Genomic DNA, 25,912 nt, shown 5'->3' with positions numbered 1-25,912 from the left:
TGCTCAACTGACTGAAAGCCATCCAGGCTCCCCCCAGAAGATAGTTTCTGATAGAGAATTTTTTTTAAGGACTCTACTATAAGAACAGGGAACCTTTCTGGGAACTAGATTTGTACAAGCCATAAGTGAAAGAGGAGTGTTCACAGGGAATAGTCTCAGCAAAGCCATGGGTGCTAGTAAGCATGAGAAAGTGCTGAAAAACAGAAAATGGTTCAGGCAGGCTAGTTTGTGGCTTGGAGTTAGAGAATATTAAGAGGTGAATCCAGAGAGGGAAGCATTGGTTCCTAAAGCTTTGGTGACTTTGGAATCACCTGGGAATTAAAAAATACTGATAACTGGCTTCTACCTCCAGGCATTGTGACTTCATTGGGATGGCGTGTGCTGAGGCATTGAAATTATAAAGCTTCCCAGATTTCTGTATTTAGCAAAATTTGGGAACATCCAAGCCAGTTTATGAAGGTCCATATAATCATACTGAGTCATTAGGATTTTATCCACAGAGACATTTTTGGCATGGAGGAGCTGCTGAATGATTTTACCAGTAGAGTGACTTGATCAGAACTGTAGTTTGGAAGATCTTGCTGGTGGTTTTGGGGTAAATAGATTGAGAAAGCTGAGACTGGAGGCAGGGAAACCAATCAAGGGGTCCCCTTAGATAAATGAAAGTGGCCTGATGGAGGGAATGACAATTAGTGATAGAAAGAGGCAGATGGATCCCTGAGATATTGAAGAGATGGATTCAGTAGAACTTGTAGTGGGTGGGATGGGGTGTATGGGGCAGACGGGAGTCATCAGTTGACTGAGGCAGATGGGAGCAAGGAGAGCAGGGATGATGTAGGGGAAGGGATAGATCCTTTCTCCATGTTTCAGTAGGGGTCACCAGCACTGCTGGTTTCTTCTTCTAAGGAGTAGCTAAGCAAGTCTATCCATTCTTTGCTAAGCACTGACCTCATTTGATGAACTGCCTCTAGTCTGATTTCTCCTCAGGTAGATCTTATATCTTACTCCTTTGCAGTCTGAGTGGTTGTCTTTTCTCTAATGATTAATGATCTTGTATGTCTCATGCATTAAGAGATCTAGTAAGGGGGATTCTCCACATACTTGTGATCCATGGGAGTCCTGATGGCCACTGTGTCTCAGTGGCATCTAAAGAGCTTCAGTTTTCATAGTTGGGGAAATATAAATTTCATTAATCTTTCATATAATTGAATCAAGAATATATATTACTTTTACCTGAAAAGCTTTTGTGGAATTTTTGAGGCAGATTTAATATAGCAATCTGGATTTGAGAAAAATGCAATCTATGAAATAAAAGTTCAGTTGTGCTGTATTTTAAGAAAATCTAATATATAAAAATCTGAAATGACAAAGCTGGTAAATTGTGGGTGGTGATAATTGGTGGTTGATAATTTTGCTAATTCTTGGCTTTGAAAAGAGGTGCTTTAGGAATCCTTCATAATGTAAGGTTTCTGTGTTCATTTAAATGATTTGGATTTTAGGAAAAATATCTTAGGATAGGGAACAGCCTGCCTAGATATTAGATAATTAATATTGTTTTGAGAATCCTGGAGAAGCATTAATAAGGGTTAAGACCCCTCTCCCCCCATAATGCTGGACAATGTCAGACAAGGTGAGTATTCCTTTGTATACATGTGCTCTCTGACCTTTCCCCATAACTGTAGGTTTTGTGAATAGTTGTCTCATTTTTTTCCATGTGTGCAGCTCCTGCAGAACCCCATAGTGAAGTCAAACCTTGTGTATGACATTTTGGTCTATAGACATAAATGTGATTCTAAAATTATAAATTATATTTAATGAAATTCACTATAGATTTACCTAGGTACCGGAGGTTTGAAGCCAGAAATTATAGAGTTAGATGGGAAATGCATTTCCTGGTGAGAAAAAGGAGCTAAGAGAAATTATGAAAATATAATCTGGAAAAAAAAACCACTCCACAATATGAAAAATATTAAGACCTTAACATTAAGTATTTGTGGTAAAGTAATAGCTCTCCCCAGCTTTCAAAGAAAGAATGATATACCAGCAAAAAAAATGTGTTTTCCAAAGCATCAAGATATACTGTTGGCAACATATTATTTTGAAAAGAATTTGTTTTGTTTCTAAAGAGTAGAATGACTTTTAGAGAAAAAGGGAAGAGAGGGTACCTGAACACCTAATACATTTGTGATGGGCTGGTTATAAATGCATGTTCAGAGGCAAATGACCATGATAAACAACCGTATAGGAACCTGCTTCATGTGAAATGAAATCATTTGCCTCCTACCACCTTGCATGGCATCAACAAATGAGTTGTGCATGAGACATAAAGCAGCATATAGTGCTGGTGCTCATTCTGTCATCTGCTGGGGCTTCATTATGGAGAGGGAGGCTCGTGGCTATCCACACGCTTAACTGGCAGCCTTCACTAACTAATGGAGCCATATTCCTGTTGGCTGACATCTGGTTTTAGAAGTTATTTGTAAAGAAAAGTTTGTTGTAATCCAAACAGAGATTTTTAAATGTCAGATGTGTTGCACAAGATTCATCTAATGTGAGTGGCATCATAGGAAGGATTAGCTATTTTTCTAAACACTCATATATGCTGAGGCTGTTTTTCCTGTGTGCACTTAGTATTTCCATATAGCATGTTAAAGCAAAATATTAGAAATAAGCATAAATTTCTGTAGTTTTGAACATTGTAAATAGGACTACAATATCACCAAAGTGACAATGTTAGTAAACCAAAAAATTTGATGGGACAACGTGTAAAGACCTTAGAAGTCCACATCCCTGGCCTCATAATGAGAAAATAAGCTCAACAAACAAAATCAATAACTCTTTTCAGATCCATCAGTGATTCAAGGTTATGAGGTAAACTGCTGCCCCAAGAAATGCAGAGAAGAGTGCATACCAGGAATCAGAGTTTACTGGAAGCAGAAGTCCTGGGGTAGAACCCTCCTTCCCTGCCCCACCCTTCTACCCCTTCCCCCACCAGGACTGGTAGGAGCAGTTAAACTGTTAACAGTTGAATTGCTAGAGGCTTGGTGTACACAAGACTGAGTGTTCAAAACTACCAGGGCCTTGTGTGGAGGGGGAAGGGCTCTGTGCTTTCATGAATTTTATTTCCAGGAGCCCCACCAGAGTCTCAGAAAAAAATCCTGTCCTGTTTTTGGCAGGGGGAGGGGAAAAGAAACCATTTTGAAATATATCCAGAGCATTCTGTTCTCCTTAACAAAAGCCTACCCTAAAACTAATTTACTAAAGCTTAACAGATTTCTGGATTTTACCAGAACCTAACTGACCTGGGGGGTGGGAAATAATCAGTTGCAGCCCCTTCTACACTTTTGGTCTCACCCCAGAGGGAAAAGGAAAGCTTAGTCACTCTTAAGAAAGTCCGTGTCAAAAAAAAAAAAAAAAAAAAAAAAAGTCCAGGGGCACAGGCTCTGTAAAAGACAGACCTGCTCATAGCACTATAGAGGGCTTCCCCTCCCCCCAACACCTTACCACCATTTCAGTCATGGTCCTGGGTAATAACAAGGGATTATCAACAGCAAGACTCAGACCCTATTTAAGAGAAAGCTAAAGGCAACAAGGAAGACAAAAATGGACACTAGAGGAATTTTTAGCCTTTCTGACACCTAAAACTAACAGTAAACAGAGCTATCTTAGCCAGATACACAGAAGACCTCACACTAAAGACTTCAGTTCCTTTTGCATAATACATCATTGTCTGGCTTTAAACAAAAAATTTCAAGGCATGCTAAAAGGCAAAACACAGTTTAAAGATACAAATGAAGCATCAGAACCACAGTCAGATATAGAAGAGATTTTGTAATGATCAGACTGAGCATTTAAAATAAATATATTTAATATGCTAAGGGTTCTAATGGTAAAAATGGACAAAATTCAAGAGCAGATAGATGTAAGCAGAGAGATGGAAACTCTGGAAAGAATCAAAATTAATGCTAGAAATGAAAAACACAGAAAGGTAGAATGTCTTTTGGCTCATCAATAGACGGGCCTGGGCCAAGGAAACAGTCAATGGGTTTGTAGATTCGTCAAGAAAAACTTCCCTAACTGAAAAGCAAAGGAAAAAAGAATAAAAAGTACCAGAACATAATGTTTAAGAACTCTAGGACAGTTAAAACATAAAATATGTGTATTGAGAATACCAAAAAGAGAAGAAAGAGGAAAAGAAGAAATATTTGAAGTAATAATGGCTGAGAAATTTTCCCAAATGGGTGATGGACATCAAACTACAAATCCGGGAAGCTCAGAGGACACTATGCAGGCAAATTCCAAAAAATCTGCACTTAGGTATATCATATTAAAACTACAGAAAATCAAAGACAAAGTTCTGAGTAAAGCCAGAGGAGATAAACACCTTACCTCTATAAGCTCAAGGATAGGAATTACATTCGATTTCTATTCAGAAACCATGTAATCAGATGAGAAAAACAGCCAACTTAAAAGTCTGTACAGGTGTATCTCATTTTATTATTCTTTGCTTTGTTGAATTTTGTAGATACTGTGTTTTTTGCAAATCTTAGGTTTGTGGCAGTCTTACACCAAATAAGTCTCTCACTGCCATTTTTCCAACAGCTTTTCCTCTCTTCATGTTTCTGTGTCACATTTTGGTAGTCCTCAGAATATTTCGGACTCTTCCATGATTACTATATTTGTTATGGTGATCTGTGACCAGTGATCTTTGACGTTCCTCTTCTGATTATTTGGAGGCACCACGAAGTGCCTATATAAGAAGATGAACGGAATTGATAAATGTTGTATGTATCCTGACTGCTCTACTGACCAGCCATTGCCCCATCTCCTTGGGCCTCTCTCTTCCCTGAGACACAATGTTGAAATAACGCCTATCACCCTATTTTGGCTTCTAAGCCTTCAGGTGAAAGGAAGGGTCGCATATCCCTCACTTTAAATCAAAAGCTGGAAGAGATTAAGTTTAGTGATGAAGGCATGTTGAATGCTGAGGCAGGCCAAAAGCTAGGCTGCTTGCACCAGTTAGCCAAGTTGTGAATGCAAAGGACAAGTTCTTGAAAGAAATTAAAAGTGCTATTCCAGTGAACACATGAATAAGAAAGCAAAACAGCCTTACTATGATTTGGAGAAAGTTTTAATAGTCTGGATAGAAGATCAAACCAGCTGCAAATTCCCTTAAGCTAAAGGCTCATCCAGACTAAGGTCCTAACTGTTCAATTCCGTAAAGACTGAGAGAGAGGAGGAAGCTGTTGAAGAAAAGTTTGACATTAGTAGATGTTCATGAAATTTAAGGAAGGAATCCATGTTTGTGGATTCATCAAAGTGCAGGGTGAAGCACCAGGGCTAAGGTAGAAACTGCAGCAGGTTATCTAGAAGATCTAGCTAAGGCAATTAATGAAGGTGGCTGCTCTAATCAGGTTTTCGGTGTAGACAAAACAGCCTTCTGTTGGAAGAAGATGGCATTCAGGACTTTCATACCTACGGAGAGGTCAACTCCTGCCTTCAAGGCTTCAGAGGACAGGCTGACTCTTCTGTTAGGGACTAATGCAGCTGGTGACTTGAAGTTGAAGCCAGGGCTCATTTACCTTTTCAGCATCCCAGGGCCCTTAAGAACTATGCTAAATTATTCTGCCTCTGCTCTAAATGGAACAGCAGAGCATGGATGGTGGCACATCTGTTTACAACATGATTTACTGAATATTTAAAGTCTGCTGTTGAGAATGATTGCTCAGAAAAAAAGATGAGCTTCAAAATATTCCTGCTCATTGACAATACGTCTGCTCATTCAAGACTTCTGACGGAGAGGTCTTACCAGATGAGTGCTGTTTTCAGGCCTCCTAATACAACATCTATTCTGCAGCCCATAGATTGCGGAGTACTTTCAAGTCTTATTAAGAAAGATGTTTCATAAGGCTAGAGCTGTCATAGATAGTGATTCCTCTGATCGAGTTGGGCAAAGTCATTTGGAAACTTTCTGGAAAGGATTCAGCTTTCTAGATATCCTTCAAGATATTAGTGATTCATGGGTAGAGGTCAAAATATCCATATGAATGGGAGTTTGAAAGAAATGGATTCCTCCCCCCCCCCATGGGTGACTTTGAGGGCTTCAGGATTCCAGTGGAAGGAAGGAACTGCAAATATGGTGAGAAGCAAGAGAAGCAAAATCAGAAGTGCAGCCTGAAGATGTGACTGAACTGCTGCCATCTCATGATAAACCTGAATGGATGAAGAGTTGCTTCTTAGGGATGAGCAAAGAAAAGTGGTTTCCTGAGATGGCATCTCATCCCGGTGAAAATGCCAGGATTACTGTTAAGATGATAACAGAGGACTTATGATATGACATAACTCAGTTGATCAAGCAGCAATTTGAGAGGATGGACTCTAATTTGAAAGAAATTCTCCTGAGTATAAAATGCTATCAAACAGCATCACAAGCTACAGAGAAATTGTTCCTGAAAGGAAGAGTCAGTAGATGTGGCTGACTTCATCGATGTCTTGTTTCAGAAATTGCTACAGTCACCCCAGCCTTCAGCAGCCTTCATCAATCACCACCCTGATCAGTCAGCAGCCATTAACGTGGAGCTAAGATGCTCTGCCCGTGAAGAGATTATGACTTGCTGAAGGATCAGATGAAGGTTAGCATTTTTTTTTTTTAGCAATAAAGTCTTTTTTAAATAGGTCATGCACATTGTTTTTCAGACATAATGCTATTGCATGCTTAAGAGACTACAGAATAGTGTAAATATAGCTTTTATATGCAGTAGAAAACCAAAAAATCCATTTGACTCATTTTATTATGAGATTTACTTTATTGTGGTGGTCTGGAACTGAATTCTCAATATTTTCGAGGCATGCCTTTATCTTGTAAAATTATCCTGCAAAACTGAAGGAGAAAAGAAGAATTTCTCAGACAAATAAAAATTGAAAGAACTTTCCACTAGTAAATCTGCCTGGCAAGAAGTGTTAAAAGTTCTTCAGAGAGAAGGGAAATGATAAGAAACTTGGTCAGAAACTTGGATATACACAGGGGTAGGAGGAGTAGAGGGAAGGAATACATGAAAGGGCATCTCGCTTCCCTCCCTTGAGGCACTGGTGCCATGTTCTGCACCCAGCACCTAAGCTAAATAATATAGATAAGGAGTTTTCTGGCTTGTTGGCTTAAAAAAAGAGAGTAACTTTCTGAACCCACAGCTGCCTGGGTTAAATGACCTCTGCATTTAAAGATTACTGAAATGGATATAGCGAGGTCTCTGGCTCATGGAAGATAGGAATCTCCAAAGACTCTGGGCAAAACTGCAAATAACAAATGAAAATATAGCAAAAATCTTGTTCCCTTTTGTATTTATATATATTAATATTGCACCTTATTGTGTCTTATACGACAGAAACTTTTGTTATAGTATCACCTTGTCAGTTACTGTGGCGTCATTTTAAGATCAATCACTCAGAGCTTAAAGAAAAAAGAATTGAATATATTAAGTGTAGACATATGAGCTCTTTAAAAGCCAAGCATTATTATAGCTTTTCAAACTAGAAATGAAAGGGCCACGGAAGCATCATATTTATCTTAAATTTTTCATATATTGATGGCTCTCAACCAAATAAATGAAAAATCTTTTGGGGTACTCCCTTTAAAAAAAAAGGAGGTCTTGAGACAAATGTGAGAAAGTAAGCACTGTGGATTATTCTTATTCATGATTGGTGCGTTTCTTGCTCTGACCTCATAAGGAACCATTGTTAGGGAACTACTAAGTACCTGCAAGGAGTCCATGGGTGGGCCAATTGGGCTTTTGGTCCTTTTACTGAAGAAGTTGATTTTTGGTGACCTGAGGGACATTGACCACAGTTAGCTTTTTTCCTTTATGGGTTTTATCTATTTTGATTGTTCCTTTTTTTTTTTTCTTATTCTTTAATTATTTAAAATTATTTTTTTTTAAAAAAACTTTTACTTTCATTTCTCCTCATTCTTTTTAAAAAATTTATATTTTCAATTCTTATTTTTTTTCCATTTTTTCTCTTATTTTTATTTTTATTTTTTTAGTTAATAACTTTAGCTAGTATCGGTAGTATAGTTAGCAAGTTTCCATGCTGCAGGGCTTTGCAGCAGTCCATACTAATGAGGACATCCATATAGACAGTTACCAGCTCCTTAAGACCATTGGCCAGGACAACTTCAAGGTTGACTCAGCATATTGTGGAACAGAAGTGGCTGTGAAGGTCATTAATAGGAGTCAGCAGAGATTTTACGGCCTCCAGAGACTATTCCTTGAAATCCAAAGCATGAAGGTCTTCAATTACCCTAATAACATGAAACTATTTGAGATGGTCTTGACCCAGGTACATCTGCCTGCTTCAGAGCATACGCTAGCCGCTGTTTGACTACCTAGTGGACTGTGATCACATGGAAAAGAGGCTTGTAGCAAATTTTTCTGGAGAGTGTCCACTGTACAGTGCTTCTTCCACCAGAAGAGTATTGTCCACAGGGACCTAGAGCCAGAGAACCTGATTTTTGATGTTGATCTTTACATCAAGGTTGTGGACTTTGGCTTTGGCAGTGTGTTCACCATTGTCAATAAGCTGAATACCTTCTGTGGCAGACCCCCCTTTTTCCATGGAATTCTTCTGGAGCCGTACTTCTGATGCCTACTTGGTGGATGTTTGGAGCATTGAAGTCATCCAGTTTCCTGCCTTTTGAGGGATCAGAACTCAAAAGACCTGTGGGAATGGATATTGTGTGGAATATACGGCTTTTCTTTCTTCATGTCCATAGAGAGTGAAAACCCACTGAAGAGATTCCTGATCCACAACCACAGCGACAGAGGCATTCTAGAGGAAATCATGAGCGACCTGTGGACAGACATGGGCCCTGAAGAGGAACTGAAGCCATACATTGAGCCACTCCTGACTACAAGGATACCCAGCAGCCTAAGTCAGTGCTGTCCATGGGCTACAAGTGGGAAGAGATGCACGACTCAATGATGGGCCTGAAGTATGAAGAGTTAATGACCATCTGTGGGCTTTGGGCTACTAAGACAGCCCAGCTGGAGTACATTCTGTCACCATGAAGTCCCTGCCTACAGCTGATCCCACCAACAGTGTTGTCCCTCTCCATCCTGTGGGGTAGAGGCTAGTGTCTCTGTAAATCCAAGCAGCAAAATATTGTCATTCCCACCTTTCCTTTGTTCTCTAAGATAGAAAAATCAGTGGTATGAGGACCAAGAGTCTGGGTGGAAAGCTAGCAGAACAGCCAAAGTGACTGTAAGTCCCTGCCCAGGCAGGAGATGAAGATTACCACCCGAACACTACTCTCCCACTTTTCCCCTGTGGTCTCCTCATCCCCCAACAATGCCAGCAATGGTGGTGGAGTGTCAGGCTGAGCCACCTTTTCCCAGCTGTATGTAGAAGGCCTGGCCAGCTCAGAGGACTTTGCCTAATAGAGGATGGAGGTGTACAAAGTACAAAGAGGATGGAGTTCTCTCTGTGGGATTGAAGCTATCTGGCACTTCCGTGGCATTCAGAAGCATTGAGGACAAAACAGCTGTGATGCTTAAGTTTCATAGAATTGCCAGGAACCCTCTTGGAGGGTAGAGAGGCCAGCCCCCAGTTTTACCCATACCTGGTAAAACTTCAGAGATTAGACTCTACCTGGAGCCTTTCTCCCTTGCCCTGCCCTTCTCCCTCCTTTCTTCCATGTTTGTTGGGAGGGGAGATGGTTTTGTAGAAATAAACACAAGTACTAATGGGTAAGCACTAAGTATCTTTCTGATTTGCTTGTGATGATGGATCTTAAATAGTGACTATGGATTTGAATGGATCTTTAGACATGTGTATTTGTCTTAGAGAATATAGAGTTGTCACTGCCTTGAGATTATACAGCAATGATATTAACACTGACAAATAACAAAGACTTTCTCTGCCTTCTAATTCATTTTAGCCACAAATGCCCTCTTAGCAGATTGGGAAGTGAATGGTGAGGGAGGGTAAGCAGGTTGTTGACAGCACGGAAGGGGTGAGTGGCGATCTCCTGTCCTGAGCTAGTGCTTTCTACCCAGTACAGTACAGAGTGGCTCTATGGCTCAGATCTGGGGGTGCCGGAGTCCCAGTTCTGCCATCCTTTTGAGGTTGGTTATACTGTGTCTCTTTTTTTAATATTTTATTTATTTTATTTTATTTTATTTTATTTATTTTATTTATTTTAATTAATTAATTAATTAATTAATTGTCACAGAGAGAGAGAGAGAGAGAGAGAGAGAGAGAGGCAGAGAGGCAGAGACATAGGCAGAGGGAGAAGCAGGCTCCATGCACCAGGAGCCCGATTTGGGATTCAATCCCGGGTCTCCAGGATTGTGCCCTGGGCCAAAGGCAGGCGCCAAACCGCTGCGCCACCCAGGGATCCCTATACTGTGTCTCTTAAATAGATAATTCAGTCATATGAGAGATGAGACAGCGAGCCACTTTGTGTAGTGCTTTTCTGAGCGCCCTGTGAATTAATTTGCATACAGTCCTTGAAGCAGGACATGGTCTTGCTTGAGATGTTGCCTTGAAAATGTGAAAGGAAGTGAAGCTGTCCATGGTACTAGAAACATTAAGGGTGTATGGAACTCTGTGTATAGGAGGCATGGTGCCTTGTGGGTCCTTTGGCATGCAAGTTGGCCACCTTGGTGTTATAGCTTTTTTTGTTTTAAAGATTTATTTACTTATTAGTGAGACACACACACACACACACACACACACACACACACAGAGGCAGAGGCACAGGCAGAGGGAGAAGCAAGCTCCATGCAGGGAGCCCGACACAGGACTCGATCCTGGGTCTCCAGGATCAGGCCCTGGGCTGATGGCGGCACTAAACCGCTGAGCCACCAGGGCTGCCCTGGTGTTATAGCTTTTTACTGGAGTGTCTTTCTGGCCTCAACCTGCTCTTTTGCCTCACATCAAAATCCTTCTGAGTTGGAGAGCAAATGTGGACTGATGACTTTAGGCTGAACAGCTGTTGCATATTTCAAGTACTTATTGAGTTGGAAGAGCCTTCCTAGCCCAATCCTTTTCTATTGTGCCAATTAATGTATATAAGTAGTTAAGATTTTGACTCCTGAGGGGATGTTAGAAGCCAAAGTAATATGTATAATATATATTTGTGAGATGACCGTATTCACTGGGCAGCTACCACTTACCTGAATCTTACAGGAGCTAGAAAGGTGAGCACATGTCTCCATGCCCTGGGTTCAGCCACAATGGCAGATCCTCCGAGCTGCAGCATGCTCTGGGCGACTGTCCTCTCAGACCATCTCCAGTCTTCAGGCATAGGGTCCAGAGATCTCCATTAGGCTGGGACTTGAGCTTTTTCCACTCAGACTGCTTGGTGAGGCCACTGGAAAATTTAGCGGTTAAGTTTTTGGCGTGTCCTTTGTCTGAGGTGCAACCTTTTTGGCACAGACTTGTTTCAATATGACTGTTGCGGTGCCTGGCACATAATTGTGCTCACCAAAGAATATTTTTTTTCTTTCTTCCCTGTAATGTAGCTACAAAAAAAGAACTACAGGAAATATCAGAAGAGAGAGAGAATGCTCTGTAAACTGAGATGGATCAGGAATGTTTTCTGGATGAGGCTGATATGAGGCAAGGATCAAAGGCTAGGTTCTTTCATTTATTCATCTGATGCTATGGTCTATCTACCTAGTATATTTTAGGTATTGCTATGTAATATTAGAGAAGATGGGAGCTTTCAAATATAAAATAATAGAACTAGTCCACAGTAATCAAGACTTTGATTAATTATACAGGAGCTTATTCAGATGAACAGAAATACTGGTAAATCAAATTTTCATCATCATCCCTGGGAGTATTTGTGGAACTTTCCCTCTGGACACAAGTTTTTATCTTCCAATATAGACAAAACCCAAAGCAAACCAAGACCCACCGGGACAGAGAAGGAGGAGTCCCTGCTGGGGCAGCACTGAGAGGGACTCTGTGCTGGGAGGTCACGTTTCCAGGGGCCCCACAGGATGAGGGTTTCCCCCCAGGAGAGTCCTCAGGGACAGTTAGCTTACTTCCCCTCCCCATCAAAACCAAAACAAAACCACCAAGAAAAAACATACCTAAAGGCTTTAGTTTCCCATTTAAAGCATGCAGATCATCCCATTGTAAATTCAAACAATGGAAAAACAAATCTACTTGTTTGTTGGCAAAAACAGTACTCCTTGATGAAAACATGTTCAATGTTCTGCAATCTTACCAGGAATACCCATAGTTCAATGGGCTATATAATCAAATTTCCTATGCACAGGCAAACATGCATTGTTTTTATAAATGAGGGATTATACCCTACACTTTTATATCTTTTTAAATATACCTTTCTTATACCTTTTTAAGTACCTAGTGTTACTGTAATAATTTTATAAGTTGGTTAAAACAATTCCAGTGGCTACATTATATTAAATCATAGGAGCATATTATCATTTATTTCATAATTTTTCTATGGGACATTTAGGTTGTTTCCCATGTAAATTTATATTTACATGATTACCTGATGAACGTTTGTCTGACTCACCAGATTACAAACATTTCTCTTTGTGTTTTGTGACCATTATTTCCACAGGAATGAGTATGGCATACAATTTAATTATCATAAGATGTAAAAATTTTAGAAATTTTTCCTCTGATCTGTAATATTTTACTTGTAAAGAAAGTTTTTCTTTTTCTTCTATTATTTTAAGCACCTCCTGTGTCATGTAAAATGACATAGTTATGATGGACTGGATAACGCTCATGTAACCTTTCATGCCGTCTTGGTCTTACCCTGCTTTGCACAATGGAGGTACCACGGCTTGGTCTTATGAAGGTGCGGTTTTTTTCTATAATCCTGTCAGAGATCCTCAAAAGGCCTCCTTCCTGCTGCTTTCCTTACACCCCAAATCACACAAGTAGTAAGTTAGGCTTTTAAGTCTTTATTTTTTTAAGACTTTTCATCCTGAGTTTCTGTTGAAATATGAACGACTAGGATGGAGAGCCGCGGTCACCCAGAGTCTTACCAGGGTTTCCTGGAGGACGGAGCAGAATGACCAGGCTGGTGAGGGCTCATTACTGCTGCGCCTCAGGGAATGGCAGGCAGGAAGCTGCCCTCACCAAGGATTTTCCACCGCTGACCCTGGGTCTGCGGTGACAGCAGCTCGATGGCACAGGGCGGTAAAGTTATTCCGGAAAGACCAGGGATAGCGCACATACATCTTACCTGCTCGAAGCTAATAGGCAGCTTCCTTCTGGGATTTGCTCTCTATACCAATTAACTTATAATCTATTCCACTTCCTCTTCCCTTACCTGCCAGTCACTGCTCTTTTCAGGGATGACTGCTGGGAAGAGAGGACGATTTTCCCCCCAGGTGTTTGTGACAGTTCCATCCCACCGTCCGTGACAGCGCGGACCCTCCCAGCTCTCGGCCATCATCTCGCTTTCTCACTTGTTCTGCTACTCGCACATTTTGGAAAGTGTTGGCGAAGGTGCAGTTGAGCCGCCTTGGTGGAACGGATTTCCACCTTCCAAGGTGTGACGGGTGCACACTCAGGGACCCCAAATGTGGGTATGTGGTGAACGGTGTGCAAGCAGTGTTGGGGGGAATCTAGCTGTTTGCTCCACCAGTTCAGCCTGCCGAGTGGTGGATCTAGCCTTTCCTCTGCGTTTTGGGGGTGGCTCGCAGCCCCTGAGCTGCCGTCCCGCTTCTGGGAGGATGAGCCCTAAGGTTACTGTGTTCAATTCAAGGGAGTCAGACTGGCTTTCCCCTGAGAACAGACTTCCTGTTTCCTCTGTCACTTCCCTGCCTTCTTAGACTGTCGTGTGCAGAGACGTGCCGTCTGGTCGCAGGGAGGGGTCTGTTGGCAAGCAGCGGCAGACACCTGGTTCCTTGTACTCCCGTGCACCTCGTGGGCACTAATCTTGAGAAGTCTGAGCATTTTTCAAAAATTGATTTTACTTTTAAACATGTTCCTCTTAATTTTATTTAGTCTATTTAAGTTAAAAAGAATGTTTTTCTGTTGCTTGTCTGTTCCATGGATACGTAACATATCCATTCCTCTTGGATATCTCATCCCCTTGTAAGCTGGCAGGTCTGGTGGATGTTTTAAAGTCTATGCTATTTTTGTTTTTCTTTTTCAAAGGGGAGTGGAATTGCTGACATACTGAGTGCCAGAGTATTTTGAGACAAATCTACTTCTAGCTTGAATATAGCGGCTAAAGAAATGCCAGAGTGGTGCATTAGTAATTTTTCTTCCTAATGGGTATGCTGAGTACCCATCCAGTCGCAGGTGGGGAGTGGCATGATCCCACCTGTTTAGTCTGCCTCCCTATCTGGGGCCTGTTTCAGCTTGTCAGGCTTCCTCTAAGCTTTAGGAGTCATAGGGATCACTCAGTTGCTGAAGAGCAGGAGCCACAAGGCTTTCTGGTGGTTTTTCTCATGTAGCATAATTTTATAGCTTAATCAACAGTTTCCTAAAACTATCAGAATTATTTTACATGTTTTTTCAGTCTAACCATGAAAAAATGTTTTACTTGTTTTGGAAAGTAGTATGATTTATGCTTAGTGATTAATTTTTTCACATTTTTTTTTAAATCAGGCACCATAAAAAAGGATGAAATGCCAATAGCCAAAAATTTCTAATATCTACAATGTATGTGAGGGAAAAATAGTTATAAAACAGTCATCACTGTAGTATTAAAAATGTCAAGCACCATCAATTTAAAAAAAAGTACAGTAGTTTAATAAAAATAAGGAAACATTTTAAATACCACTAATAATAGGAGAAATGGGTTTAAAAGGATACATTTTTGTCAGGGAGGAAGTGTTGAGGTGCCTTCTCAGCTACTACTGAGATCATTCACAGGGACAGTGTTTTTGTTAAGCTGTGGGTGTGGGTGTGAATATGTTTAAAATGCAGAATATGCATACATTATTTGCTCTGAAAATTCCCTCCTATTTCATCCTTATATGACTGAAGCAACTCCCAAGGTGGTTGGTCTAGTTCATCTGAAGTGACCATCAGTGGAGTGTTTACTCTGCCTCCACTTTCCACTGCTGTGTAACTCCCTGGACTCAGGACTTATGGTGAGCCCCAGAGCAAGCTCAGTCATTATGTTGGTGACTGAAAGGATATTTATTCCAGACAGTGATCACAGATTCTAGAGCAGGGACCCTGACATGTTATCAGGAGGAGCACTTTTCGTTTCCCTCCATCATTAGCATCCGGCACAGGACCGTCCTGGCAAGTCTGCAGAGCGAGCCTTGCCCACATGGCTGCTTCCCCAGGGCTTCCAGTGGCTGCTTTGAGATCCTCCTGCAGGTCCTTCTCCAGGACAGGTCCGGTTCCTCCTACCCTAACTGGCACTAGCAGGGTCTGTGGTTGGCAGGGTCTGCTGAGCAAATAGGCAGGCTCCTCATCTCTGTCACTCCTCTGCCACCTTTGTTAAGGCTTTGGGTTCTGGGGACAATGGCCTTGTCACTCTGCTCCCTCTAAAACCTGGGCCCAGAGCAGACTGGCCACATGGGAGACCCCGAATGAGCCCTGAAAGCAGCGGTGTTTGCTCTGAGCATTACTGTAGCTCCATGTGCAAGTGTCATCAGGTGCTCAGAGTAGTGAGTGTGGGGAGCCTGCAGTTGGGGTGTGGGCTGTTCTTTCCCAGGAGGCAGCATTTTGAGCCAGTGACTTATGTATACTTTGCATTAATTTACTTCCCAGTGTCTGATAATTAGCTCTGAATACTCTTACGAATTGAGCTAGTTAGTGCAGCTAACCAGGGTGGTAGCCAGACCTGGTGTTAAGGGCGTTACACGCAGATTTGAGAAACCATCATCATGAGCCTGGTAAATCAGCCCGGGCCCCTCACGGATGCAGCTGCTCCATAGCCTCATCCCTTATGCTGGGGTGACAGCGCATTTGACCTCTTGAGGGAGATCCTGCCTTTCTAGCCCTCAGCTGAGTCCACCCCCACCCTGGAGAAACAGGGAAGGAAAACACCTCTAACATTTCTTTACTATCTTTCATTTAATCAGCACTGTGCTAATGGTGCCAGGTATTACTTCACACTTTTCCTGTTCTTTGACATAAAATCTACATCGTTTGTGAAGTTGGTGAAGAGAAGAACACATAGAAAAGGTGACATTGTATATGGTAAGGATTGCCCGTAGGGTCTGCCGCGTTCAACATGTGTCCTTACATGCCATTAGCTGTGAGTTGATCTTTTCTCCTTTCTCACCCTCCCTCCTGGATTGACTAGACCACAGTCCGCCTTCCTTGAGAAGGGCAGTTGGGGGATGGGCAGGGGGACAGGTACACCTGCATTGCTGCCTGCCTTGCTTGTGTTGACTCCCACTTTGTGGGTTCCACTGGGGGTTGACATTATTCTGGGCTTTACTGAGACAACATACTGACTGCTGGTTTGTACAGCTGACTTCTAGTGGCACATTGGGAAATTTTACTCCTTTCAGAGATTAGACAGGGGATAGAAGAGATCTGTTTTTAAAGAGTAAAAAGAGAGTACTTCAAATTCATGCTGCTCTTTGTAGATCATCTAAAAATACTGATCTTAGTATTTTTAGATCTTAAAATAACTAAATGTGTATCTTTTATTTTTGTTCTGTTAAATCAGACATCCATTTATACTGGATTTCAGGTTAGGCCAGAATTAAATACCCTCTTTCCCGAACATTGTGAGAAAATAAATTGGTAAGAGTCTACCTATCATTATGTAGGATGTTCTTTTATTTATAGCAGGAGGCTGCTTCATCCTTCTCACTAACACTTTCTACCCTCAATCCACTGTGGGTGTAGTTGTTAGAGAATGTGGTCTAGAGAATAAGAGTGTGGTGTTGCAGAGCAGTCCTGTTGCTTGTTAGGTTTGAGCATGAATGATAGGAAGGTAGGACACCCTCCTTTCTTTCATTAGGATCCCGTGTTAGCCTCTTCATTGGCAACGTCATATTATGAAATGTTAGCAACTTGAGATTCGGGAGACTCACATTCTGGCTAGCTTTGCTCTCCGAAACTCCCATAGGCTGTGAGGAAATATCTGCTTCAGTTTCCTAAGCCAGTCCCTCTGGTCAGTCACATCCTTTTCTACAGCTTTTTATTACTCTTATTTTGTTATTTTTTTTGAAGTGTGAGCGATGGCAGTATAGTTTAGGCATCTTGGTATCTCCTGTTTTATTCCTTTTGTCTTTAAATATATGATGTGTATTTTGTTGGGGATTCTTGTGTAATGTGAACAACTCAGCAGTAAGTTCTTAGTTGTAGGAAGAACAACTTCTGAGCCATTTTAGTTGTGAAAACTGTACACTGCAGCTCCTAGGCCTAGAATGTTGTTCTGTGAACTTCTTTGTCAACAGTGGTTTATATAAACAGAAGTTTATTTTCTGCAAGTGAGCCCAGTTCTGCATTTTAAACAGCTTTTCTTTCCCCACTACTATTTCTTGACATTAACTTATAAACCTTCAGCAGCCAACCCCTGCTGTGGAGGGCAGCATCATGAAATTCACTTGAACTGGACTGAGGGAGTGCCTTGTCAGAGAAGTTAGAAGGAGGCAATGTCTCCAGTGCTACTTCCATCAGGGCTGCTGATGTCTCCAAAGGGCAGAGCATGCCTTTTAAAATGGTCCTGCTTTATGGTGGGTAGGTTCTAGAGTGATAGGGTACAATGTTTCAGCTACCCCTTGGCTTCATGGATTTTCACCCAGTCTCATAAATTTTTTTAGTATAAAACATGTAGGGCTGTTTCCACTCATAATGAGGTTGGTGGAATGTAACTTTTGTAATTTGAATTCAACTACTTGGAGTATTTTTTTTTTTTTTAAGATTTTTTTTTTAAAGATTTTTTTTTTTATTTATTTATTCTTGAGAGACAGAAGGAGAGACAGAGCCAGAGACACAGGCAGAGACAGAGCCAGAGACACAGGCAGAGGGAGAAGCAGGCTCCATGCACCGGGAGCCCGACGTGGGATTCGATCCTGGGTCTCCAGGATCGCGCCCTGGGCCAAAGGCAGGCGCCAAACCGCTGCGCCACCCAGGGATCCCTACTTGGAGTATTTTAAAAATTTTATAGCATATTGATTTCCACAGTCACTCATGTGCTTTACTTTATTTGTTTTTTCCAAACATTAGAGTGATGTTCCAAAATCAAGAATGTGAGTGAAAAGAAAAAAGAAAAAACGTGAGTGAAATTGAGAATGAACTTACCGTTGTCTCTTAGGTGACCATTATTGTTGTCCTGCTATGTTTGAAGTGCCTGTGAGCTGTGTTTATTCATAAAATATTTGATACCAGATGCATCCTTTCTTTGTTTCTTTCCCCCCATACTAACCCTGTATTCTACCTCTCCAGATACTAACTGGGTATTCTGCAGTAAAGTTTGGTTCTGCACTAACTACCCAGATTTAGTTCGGACTCTGCAGGTAAAGTACTTGTCCCACCAGACTCCCCCTCGCCCCCCCCGCCCACCCCCAGCCCCTTCAGATGCCAGTCACCATCCCAGCTTGTTACCCATACATCTCACCAACTACCTATAAATCTTAGGTTTCCAGTAATCCCCACCTGAGATTCAGTCATTTGCTGGACTGACTTATAGAACCCAGGAAAGTGTTTTACTTACTATTTACTGCCTTATTATAAAGGTTACAATTCAGGAGCAGCTAAATGGAAGAGATGCATAGGAGAGTGTATTAGGATGATACAGTGTGTTTGGCAGCACCTTTCAAGGCATCCCACGTTCCAACAACTGTGTTCACTAACCTTCAATGTTTTTTGAACCCCATTGTTTAGGGATCATTTAATGGTTGCTTTATTTTGTACATAAGATTACAACAAATGTAGGGATATTATGTATTAGGGAAAAATGAGAAACACGTAATGAAAGAAATGTCATGTTCATTAACAGACCACTTTGGATTATGTCTCCTGCCTCCCCTTGAGATTTAGTTATTACTTCTATTCTGTTGGGTAGATTTGACTAGTAGCATCATGCAAGTATTGGAACATACTTTGTAACTCCTAAGAGACTATACAAATGTTTGCTTTATTATAGTAGACATTAGATCAGTACTAACTGATTTATAATCTTACCCCAAATATTTTTTGGACTATCATTTCTTAGGTACTCTGAAGTTTTTATACTTAAATAGTCTTTTGGATAAAAGATTTTGTTTTCTCTCTTATTTTACTTGGCTGAATTAGTCATGATCTTTCTCATTCTTATGTTGCCTATTTCAAGGTGTGTTTAAAGACTAGAAAGTTGTAGTTTTAAAATGCTTTGTATTTAGATACTCATAATGAGAGATTAACCAGAGCTGTGTTTCATATCTTCTAGCATTCAAATTTCTCTCTTTCCCCCATCCACATCCAGCCTGCCATGTACTATACTTGTTATATATTTTAGGATAATACGTCTGGTCATACAGAAGGGCTCAAAAAATAGTGTTCTCCTGGTGACTGGGATTTCTTCTTATCTAGCCCAGGAACTTAGCTTCACTGAAATTCATCTCTATTTCTCCTTGGAATGTTAGTACCAAGTGGATTAGATACAGGGGTTGGATACAAGGAAGGGCATAGATACAAGAAGGATTGAGGGATTAGCTGGCCTAGGAGTCATATTATAGTTGTTAATGGGTCATTTGTAGACTTGAGTCTAAAGGAAGTGTGAGATCAATAATGACAGCATCGAACCATGAAACAAGTTGTAGGAAATATTCTAAAATGGTCAAGGTGATTTCCAGCGCACATTACTGCTTCTTAGGGCTTAGTAACCCCGTCTCTATAGTTACTGGTCTTAAAGGGGAATTACTTACTCTGAACCTATTGTCTGACATGACCTATGTAACTCATGACCTCAGAGAGAATTTGGGTGAAGATGTATGTGTGATTTAGTGAGAATCATCTATAATTTCTTCAGTCCTTATGTACCAACTATTCTGATTTTAAATATACTATTTCATTTAGTTTTCACAGAAACTCTATGAAATAGATATTCTTCATTCCTATTTTTCAGACAAGAGACAAGTCCTGGGAGATCATATGATCTGCTCATGTTCCAGTTTAGATTTGGAAAGTACTGGAACTGGGATTAAAAGCCAGGACTTTGTCACTGTAGCAACCTGTGACAGATATTGAGCACCTACCATGTAGCAGGCACTGGGCCAGGTCCTGGAAGTGCAAAGAAAAATTCAACTGCCTTTACTTCAAGGAAAACAACGTATCGTCTTCATCAAAATGCTAAGGAGATTCCAAAATGACTTAATTAAAAGCACTGCATAAATGCATGGCATTATATTAGGTTGGCAATGGTTTCCTGCCAATATATGAAGTACTAAAAATCAATAGGAAGAAGTATATGGTTATAAAAAAATGAGCAGAGCCATAGAAAGGCTAATTGAAAGCATGGAATGTTAAGGAACTCATAGATTTATTTGTGTAAAGTTTGGAAGATGCTACTCTAGCAGTTTCTGGCTGGTTTTGATGATTGATGATATACTTAAAGTAGCTGAGCCACTCAGATTAAGTTAAGTTGCTTTATTTAAAACTGTGCTCTCTCAGAGAATCTTACTTTTAATATACCCAAAGGTATATACCTGTGTTATGTTGCAGATAAGCTATTTTAGAGCCAGAGAGGAAATGAAGAAAACAGGGTCAGTATTACATGGTTTCAATGCTATTTGTCAATATATTGTCCATGATATTATGCCAAAGCAGCTAGTGAGAAAATGGGGAGGGCAAGTAGGGTAAAGGCTCATATGGAAGGATGACTAGAATCCCACAAGGGTTGAGCTGTATTAGTCATGATCTTAAAGGGGAATTACTTTAAGATCCAGTAAAGATACTTTAAGATGGCTCCCAGAAGTCCTGGGAGCGAGTTCCACATAGGGCTCCCCATGGGGTGTCTGCTTTGCTTCTCCCTCTGGTATGTCTCCACCTCTCTGTGTCTCTCATGGATAAAATCTTAAAAAAAAAACAAAAACAACAACAACAACAACAAACCCAAAAAACCAGTGGTTCAGTATTAAAGAATATAGAATAGCAAGTATTAGGAATTTGCTTTTATTCAGCAAAATGAAGAATTCTTAGGTTTATAGATCAAGAATGTTATATTAATACAGGGTTTCTTATATCACCTCTTGAATTTAGTTCAAAATACTTTTTTTCAAAAAAAAAAACAAAATACTTCTTTTGTTTTTTTATTGGTAACTTCTAGAATGTACCATTCTTTTTTCTGAATGGTCTAGACACTATCACTGAGTACTTTTTTTTTTTTAACTGCTCTGATGGGATTATGCTAGTGAAATTAGAGGAAACTAAAATATGTGCTTGGGAGCAGTTAATATTTAAATGGTACTATATATTTTGGTTTTATTTGAGGTAGGCTGAAAGGGAAGAAAAAGAAATTTGTGTATAGAAACTCCCTTTGTATGCCAGGCACCCAGCTATATTCTATATGTAGATTCTCTTTCTCTCTCCCTAGGTTTAAATATCATCTATATCTATCTATCTATCTTATATCTATATAATTTCATTTGAATAGCATTTGTAACCATTTTGCAGAAGAGGTTTTACAAAATTTAAGGTGGGTGCAGATTGAAACCCAGGGCGTTTTCTTTCAAAACCCTTGTTTTTGCTAGAGCTTGCTGCTGTCTCAGATTTGAAATGACTGAATTGCAGTTATCCTCAAGATAAAACACAAAGTGGTGAAGTTATAGCCTCATTTTTTATTTCTATTTTGAGCAGCATGCTTATATCAAGTAGATATTTTTAAGGGAATCCTATAGTGCATGTATAAAATGTGCAAGAAAAGTCCTGGCTTACTACGGTTTTGAACCTTGTTTAAAAGATATAATCACCTAGAACCTTTCTGAATTGCTGGTCTCCATTTAGAGTTGATTTTTAGGAATTCTTTTCTGCCACTGTTAACCTGTGTTATTTGTTTTTTTTTTTTTTTTTTTTTTTTTTTGCTTTTCTTGTCTGACTGGCCTGTTATTTTGGCAACCTCTGGCCTGGTGTTAGACCAATAGCATGTAATGTAAGTATTTGTTTTGACTTTATTCATCTTGTTTTTTTTTTTTTATTCATTCATTCATTCATTCATTCGAGACAGAGAGAGAGAGAGAGAGAGAGAAAGAGACATATGCAGAGAGAGAAGCAGGCCCCATGCAGGGAGCCTGATGTCAGACTCGATCCTGGGACTTCAGGATCATGCCCTGGGCCAAAGGCAGGCACTAAACTGCTGAGGCACCCAGGGATCCCTCATCTTGTTTGTACACCATCTGCTGTCTCTTCCTTGTAATTTTCTGGCTGCCCAGACTTGAGTTATTAGTCTTACTCCTTCCATGAATGCATTTCCAGTCATTGTTAGCATTTGCTGTTCCTTCTTCTGTACCTCTGGAACCTTGGGGCTGTTCTCTTTTTAATTAATCATATGTTCTTTTATAAATGTATTTCTGTGTTTCATTTTGAGATACTTCATTTGAGATACATTTGAGATACTTCAGCTTCATACATTTTAAACTCTTTGATTTCATGGATGGTGATTTATTTTTTATTTTTTTTAAAGATTTTATTTATTTATTCATGAGAGACACAGATAGAGAGAAGGGGGCAGAGACAAAGGCAGAGGGAGAAGCAGGTTCCATGCAGGGAGCCCGACGTGGAACTCTATCCCAGGTCTCCAGGATCAGGCCTTGGGCCGAAGGAAGCGCTAAACCGCTGAGCCATCCAGGCTACCCTCATGGATGGTGATTTAAACAACAGTTCTTTATACAAAAGTAGGACTTAAAAAATGTTCTTAAAAAATATTTAATGTAACTTTATTTTAGTAAAACTTTGTCAGTATAGAGATGAAATGGTTTGATCATTTATGGTGCTACAAAGGGTACAAGGAGTGTGTCACTCATAATTGGTGGGGCTCTTTGGTGAGACTTGTATAGTGAACTGCCACTTGAGAGATCCATTTGATTGTATCCGTTCAAATTTAAAATGTATAACCATTTGACCTTGCAATTCAACTTCTAAGAGCCTATCCTAAAAATGTTAGAATGTGTATGCAAACATATGTGTATAGGAGTATTTTTAATAGATTTATTCATTTTAACAAAATATTGGAAAACATTTTAATGTTCATCAATAGGAAAGTGGCTGCATACATACATGGTGGGGCTTTCATGTGATGGAATTTGGAATACACATCGTGAAAAGGAATGAGGTGGATCTCTGTGCATTACTTCTGTGCAATGTTATCAGTGTAAATTCTTAACTGGCAAGAAAGACTATGATACAGAAAGATATGCTAACATTTTTTAAAAAATTAAGTCTGTGGGAAAGGGGCTTACATGTTTGTACAAACATGCATACAATTGCATAACACAAAGAAAATGTTTATGGGGGGTAAAGGAGGCAGTAGAATTTTACTTTTCATGTTTACTCTTTTATAACATTTGAATTTTATTGCCACATACATGATTTTTCATTGAATAATATTAGTTTTTTGGAGTCTGATAATACAGATAAAATTCTCAAGTCTGTTGACTTAACAATAGATGAGATCTTGTGTATAAAGAACGTCTTATGGTTTCAGATGTAATAATGAGTATTTAGTAAATTATATGAGCAGTGGTCATGGTGAAGATGGTGGTGGAGTAGTAATGATGATGTCAGAACTTGACACTGAAGAATCCCTAGTGGCAACACATAGTGAATGTTGCATCTCACATCTCACCCCTGCCTGGGGCTCTAAGTAGTCTTAAAGAGGTGGTCTCAAGTGTGGTATATTTTACAGTTCTGGTACTGTGGTATAACATTAATGATTTTTTTCTTTGTTCTGTATTTCCCTATTTGGTTTTTTTTTTTTTTTAGCATGAAATGATTATGAATCACTAATATCAGGGACATAATTTAAGAAATTATTCAGTCAATATTTGCTTATCTTGTAGTAATGTGGAACCCTAGTTCTTTGCCATTAGCTCCAGGTGTATATAAGCCCTATTCTGTTTGAAGCAAAGATTTCTATCTATCAGTTAAGGTTATGATCTGATATTGCCCTTTGATGATTTCTATGATGATGTAATGATTTTTCTGAAAGTGATGGAACTAACTTTGGTTTCTAAGTCATGTGACCCCTTCTTGCCATTAGACCTGTAAGAACATTGGTTCCCTGGCTTGTGTGACCATACTCTAGTAGGATGTAGTAGTCCAGAATTGTTACTTCCAAATCAGTATCCTCACTTCAGGGGTTTTTACTGTTTTCAGTGGCTCATACATTTGCATATTCCATGTCCATTTCAATTCCATTCCTGTCTGGTCCTTTGTTATGACCTAGGCCAAAAAGGGAAACAAGTGCTCTTTAGAGAGGGCAGGTAGGAATGACAAACCAGTAAATGCCAGGGAAAGATCCATAGGTAACCGTCAAGGTAACTCTGTGCTGCCTTTGCTTTGTGTTGTTCCTTCTTCAGAGTGTTGAGGATTTCTGGTTTGATGGATCATATCTGTGAAACTATTAATGGATGTGTTTTTTAAAATTTGTGTCTCGCACTTACATATTGATGTTATTTTTTGATCAATATTCTAATTTAGAATTTATTTAAATGCACAGATATCATTCAAATAAAAATGACCTCAAACTTCTGAGCAGGATTCTTAGATGAAAATTAACATGTTATGAACAATGAGCAATTACAATATAAACCCTCCCTTTTTAAAATGCTTTAGCCATGTTATTAGGTGAAGTAAAATCACATGAAGTGATTCAATATGTAGAAATGTCATGAATGAGCTTTTCATTATTACTTCTAGAGGTTAGATTTTGGAGAAATTGTGTGACCAGTAATCAAGGAATATGTAATATTCTCAAGGTAGAAAGTAAAACAAAACTTTAATATTTGACATGCAAACATTGGTGTCATTTTTTAGTCATATTTTCAAATAGTATTAGTATTTACATGTATAACAAGTGAAGTAGATATTGGATATCTATGCATTTGATGCCATTCTTTTTATGCCATTGGGGCAGGTATTTGGCCTTTTATAGAGGAGAGAGGCGGGAGTGTTTTTTTTTTTTTTCTGCTGTGCTGGACCTCAGAGGAACCCCCACTTGCTTAATGTCTTTCTAGTATAAACTTCGAGAAACAGTGTGCCTGTTTCCTCAAACAGCTCTTACTTATTAGACTTAATATGAAAAAAATCACAGAGCATAAAGGTATTTGAACCATTAATTTTCAGCTTTTTTCCTATCATGTCTTATTTTTACTTTTCAGCTACTATCTCCTTTGGGATTAAACTAAAAGGTAAGTTTGCTTTTTAGAAAGCTCAGAGTGGAAGAAAAAAATCTTAGTTCTAAATATATCTTTCTACAGTTAAAAAAGTAAGATAGCTTTTTCTCTGGAAGAACAAAGATATGGCAGTCTGATGGTTTTTAAAATCTCAGAGACTTTATTTTATACCTGTGTAACTGAAAGCTCTGAGTCTTTTCAAACTGTTTCCAAGATCAAAGATATCTCTTCACATATGTGGGATCTCATAAATCTATGCACAAGTAAACTATTTTTAAAAGCCCAGGTTTGTTTTTGAAATAAAATGTAGACTTGTGTTTTCCAGATCTGTATTTAAAATGATGCAAAAATCTATTTATATGGCATAGAATGTTGAAAAGGCCATCAGCATTTCAAAGAGCTGATACTCTGTACCAGATCTCAAGTAAACAGTGGCTGACTATGTCATTTACTGCAGAGATTTTCCCCAATTTTTTTTTTAATGTTCAAGTTATTTGATGTTTATAAATATCAAAAGTCTTAAATTTTCATGTGGTCAAATTTATGTGCCTTCCATTTATTACGTTTGCTTCTTTTGTAGAACAGTCATTCCTAACCCCAGATCATTTAAAGAATCACCAGTATTCTGT

General features: G+C 39.6%; 1 protein-coding gene across 11 annotated transcripts in view; it reads left to right on the top strand.

Annotated features, from left to right (window-relative positions):
• FARS2 (phenylalanyl-tRNA synthetase 2, mitochondrial) overlaps window positions 1-25,912 on the top strand; it is a 502,588-nt gene that overhangs the window by 60,396 nt on the left and 416,280 nt on the right. For 2 of the 11 annotated variants that reach the window (XM_041772862.1, XM_041772864.1), the window contains one exon: window positions 25,269-25,298. The exons of 7 other annotated variants lie outside the window; for them this stretch is intronic. The gene's annotated coding sequence lies outside the window, so the exon portion shown is untranslated. Of the gene's footprint in view, window positions 1-18,141; window positions 18,191-25,268; window positions 25,299-25,912 lie in introns of all 11 variants that reach the window. 2 more of the 11 variants (XM_041772867.1, XM_041772866.1) reach the window with 1 other exon arrangement.

Source organism: Vulpes lagopus, chromosome 10, assembly GCF_018345385.1.
Source record: "Vulpes lagopus strain Blue_001 chromosome 10, ASM1834538v1, whole genome shotgun sequence".
Lineage (NCBI taxonomy): Eukaryota > Metazoa > Chordata > Mammalia > Carnivora > Canidae > Vulpes > Vulpes lagopus.
The sequence above is the reverse complement of the archived record's forward strand: the minus strand, read 5'-3'. Positions and strand labels throughout refer to the sequence as shown.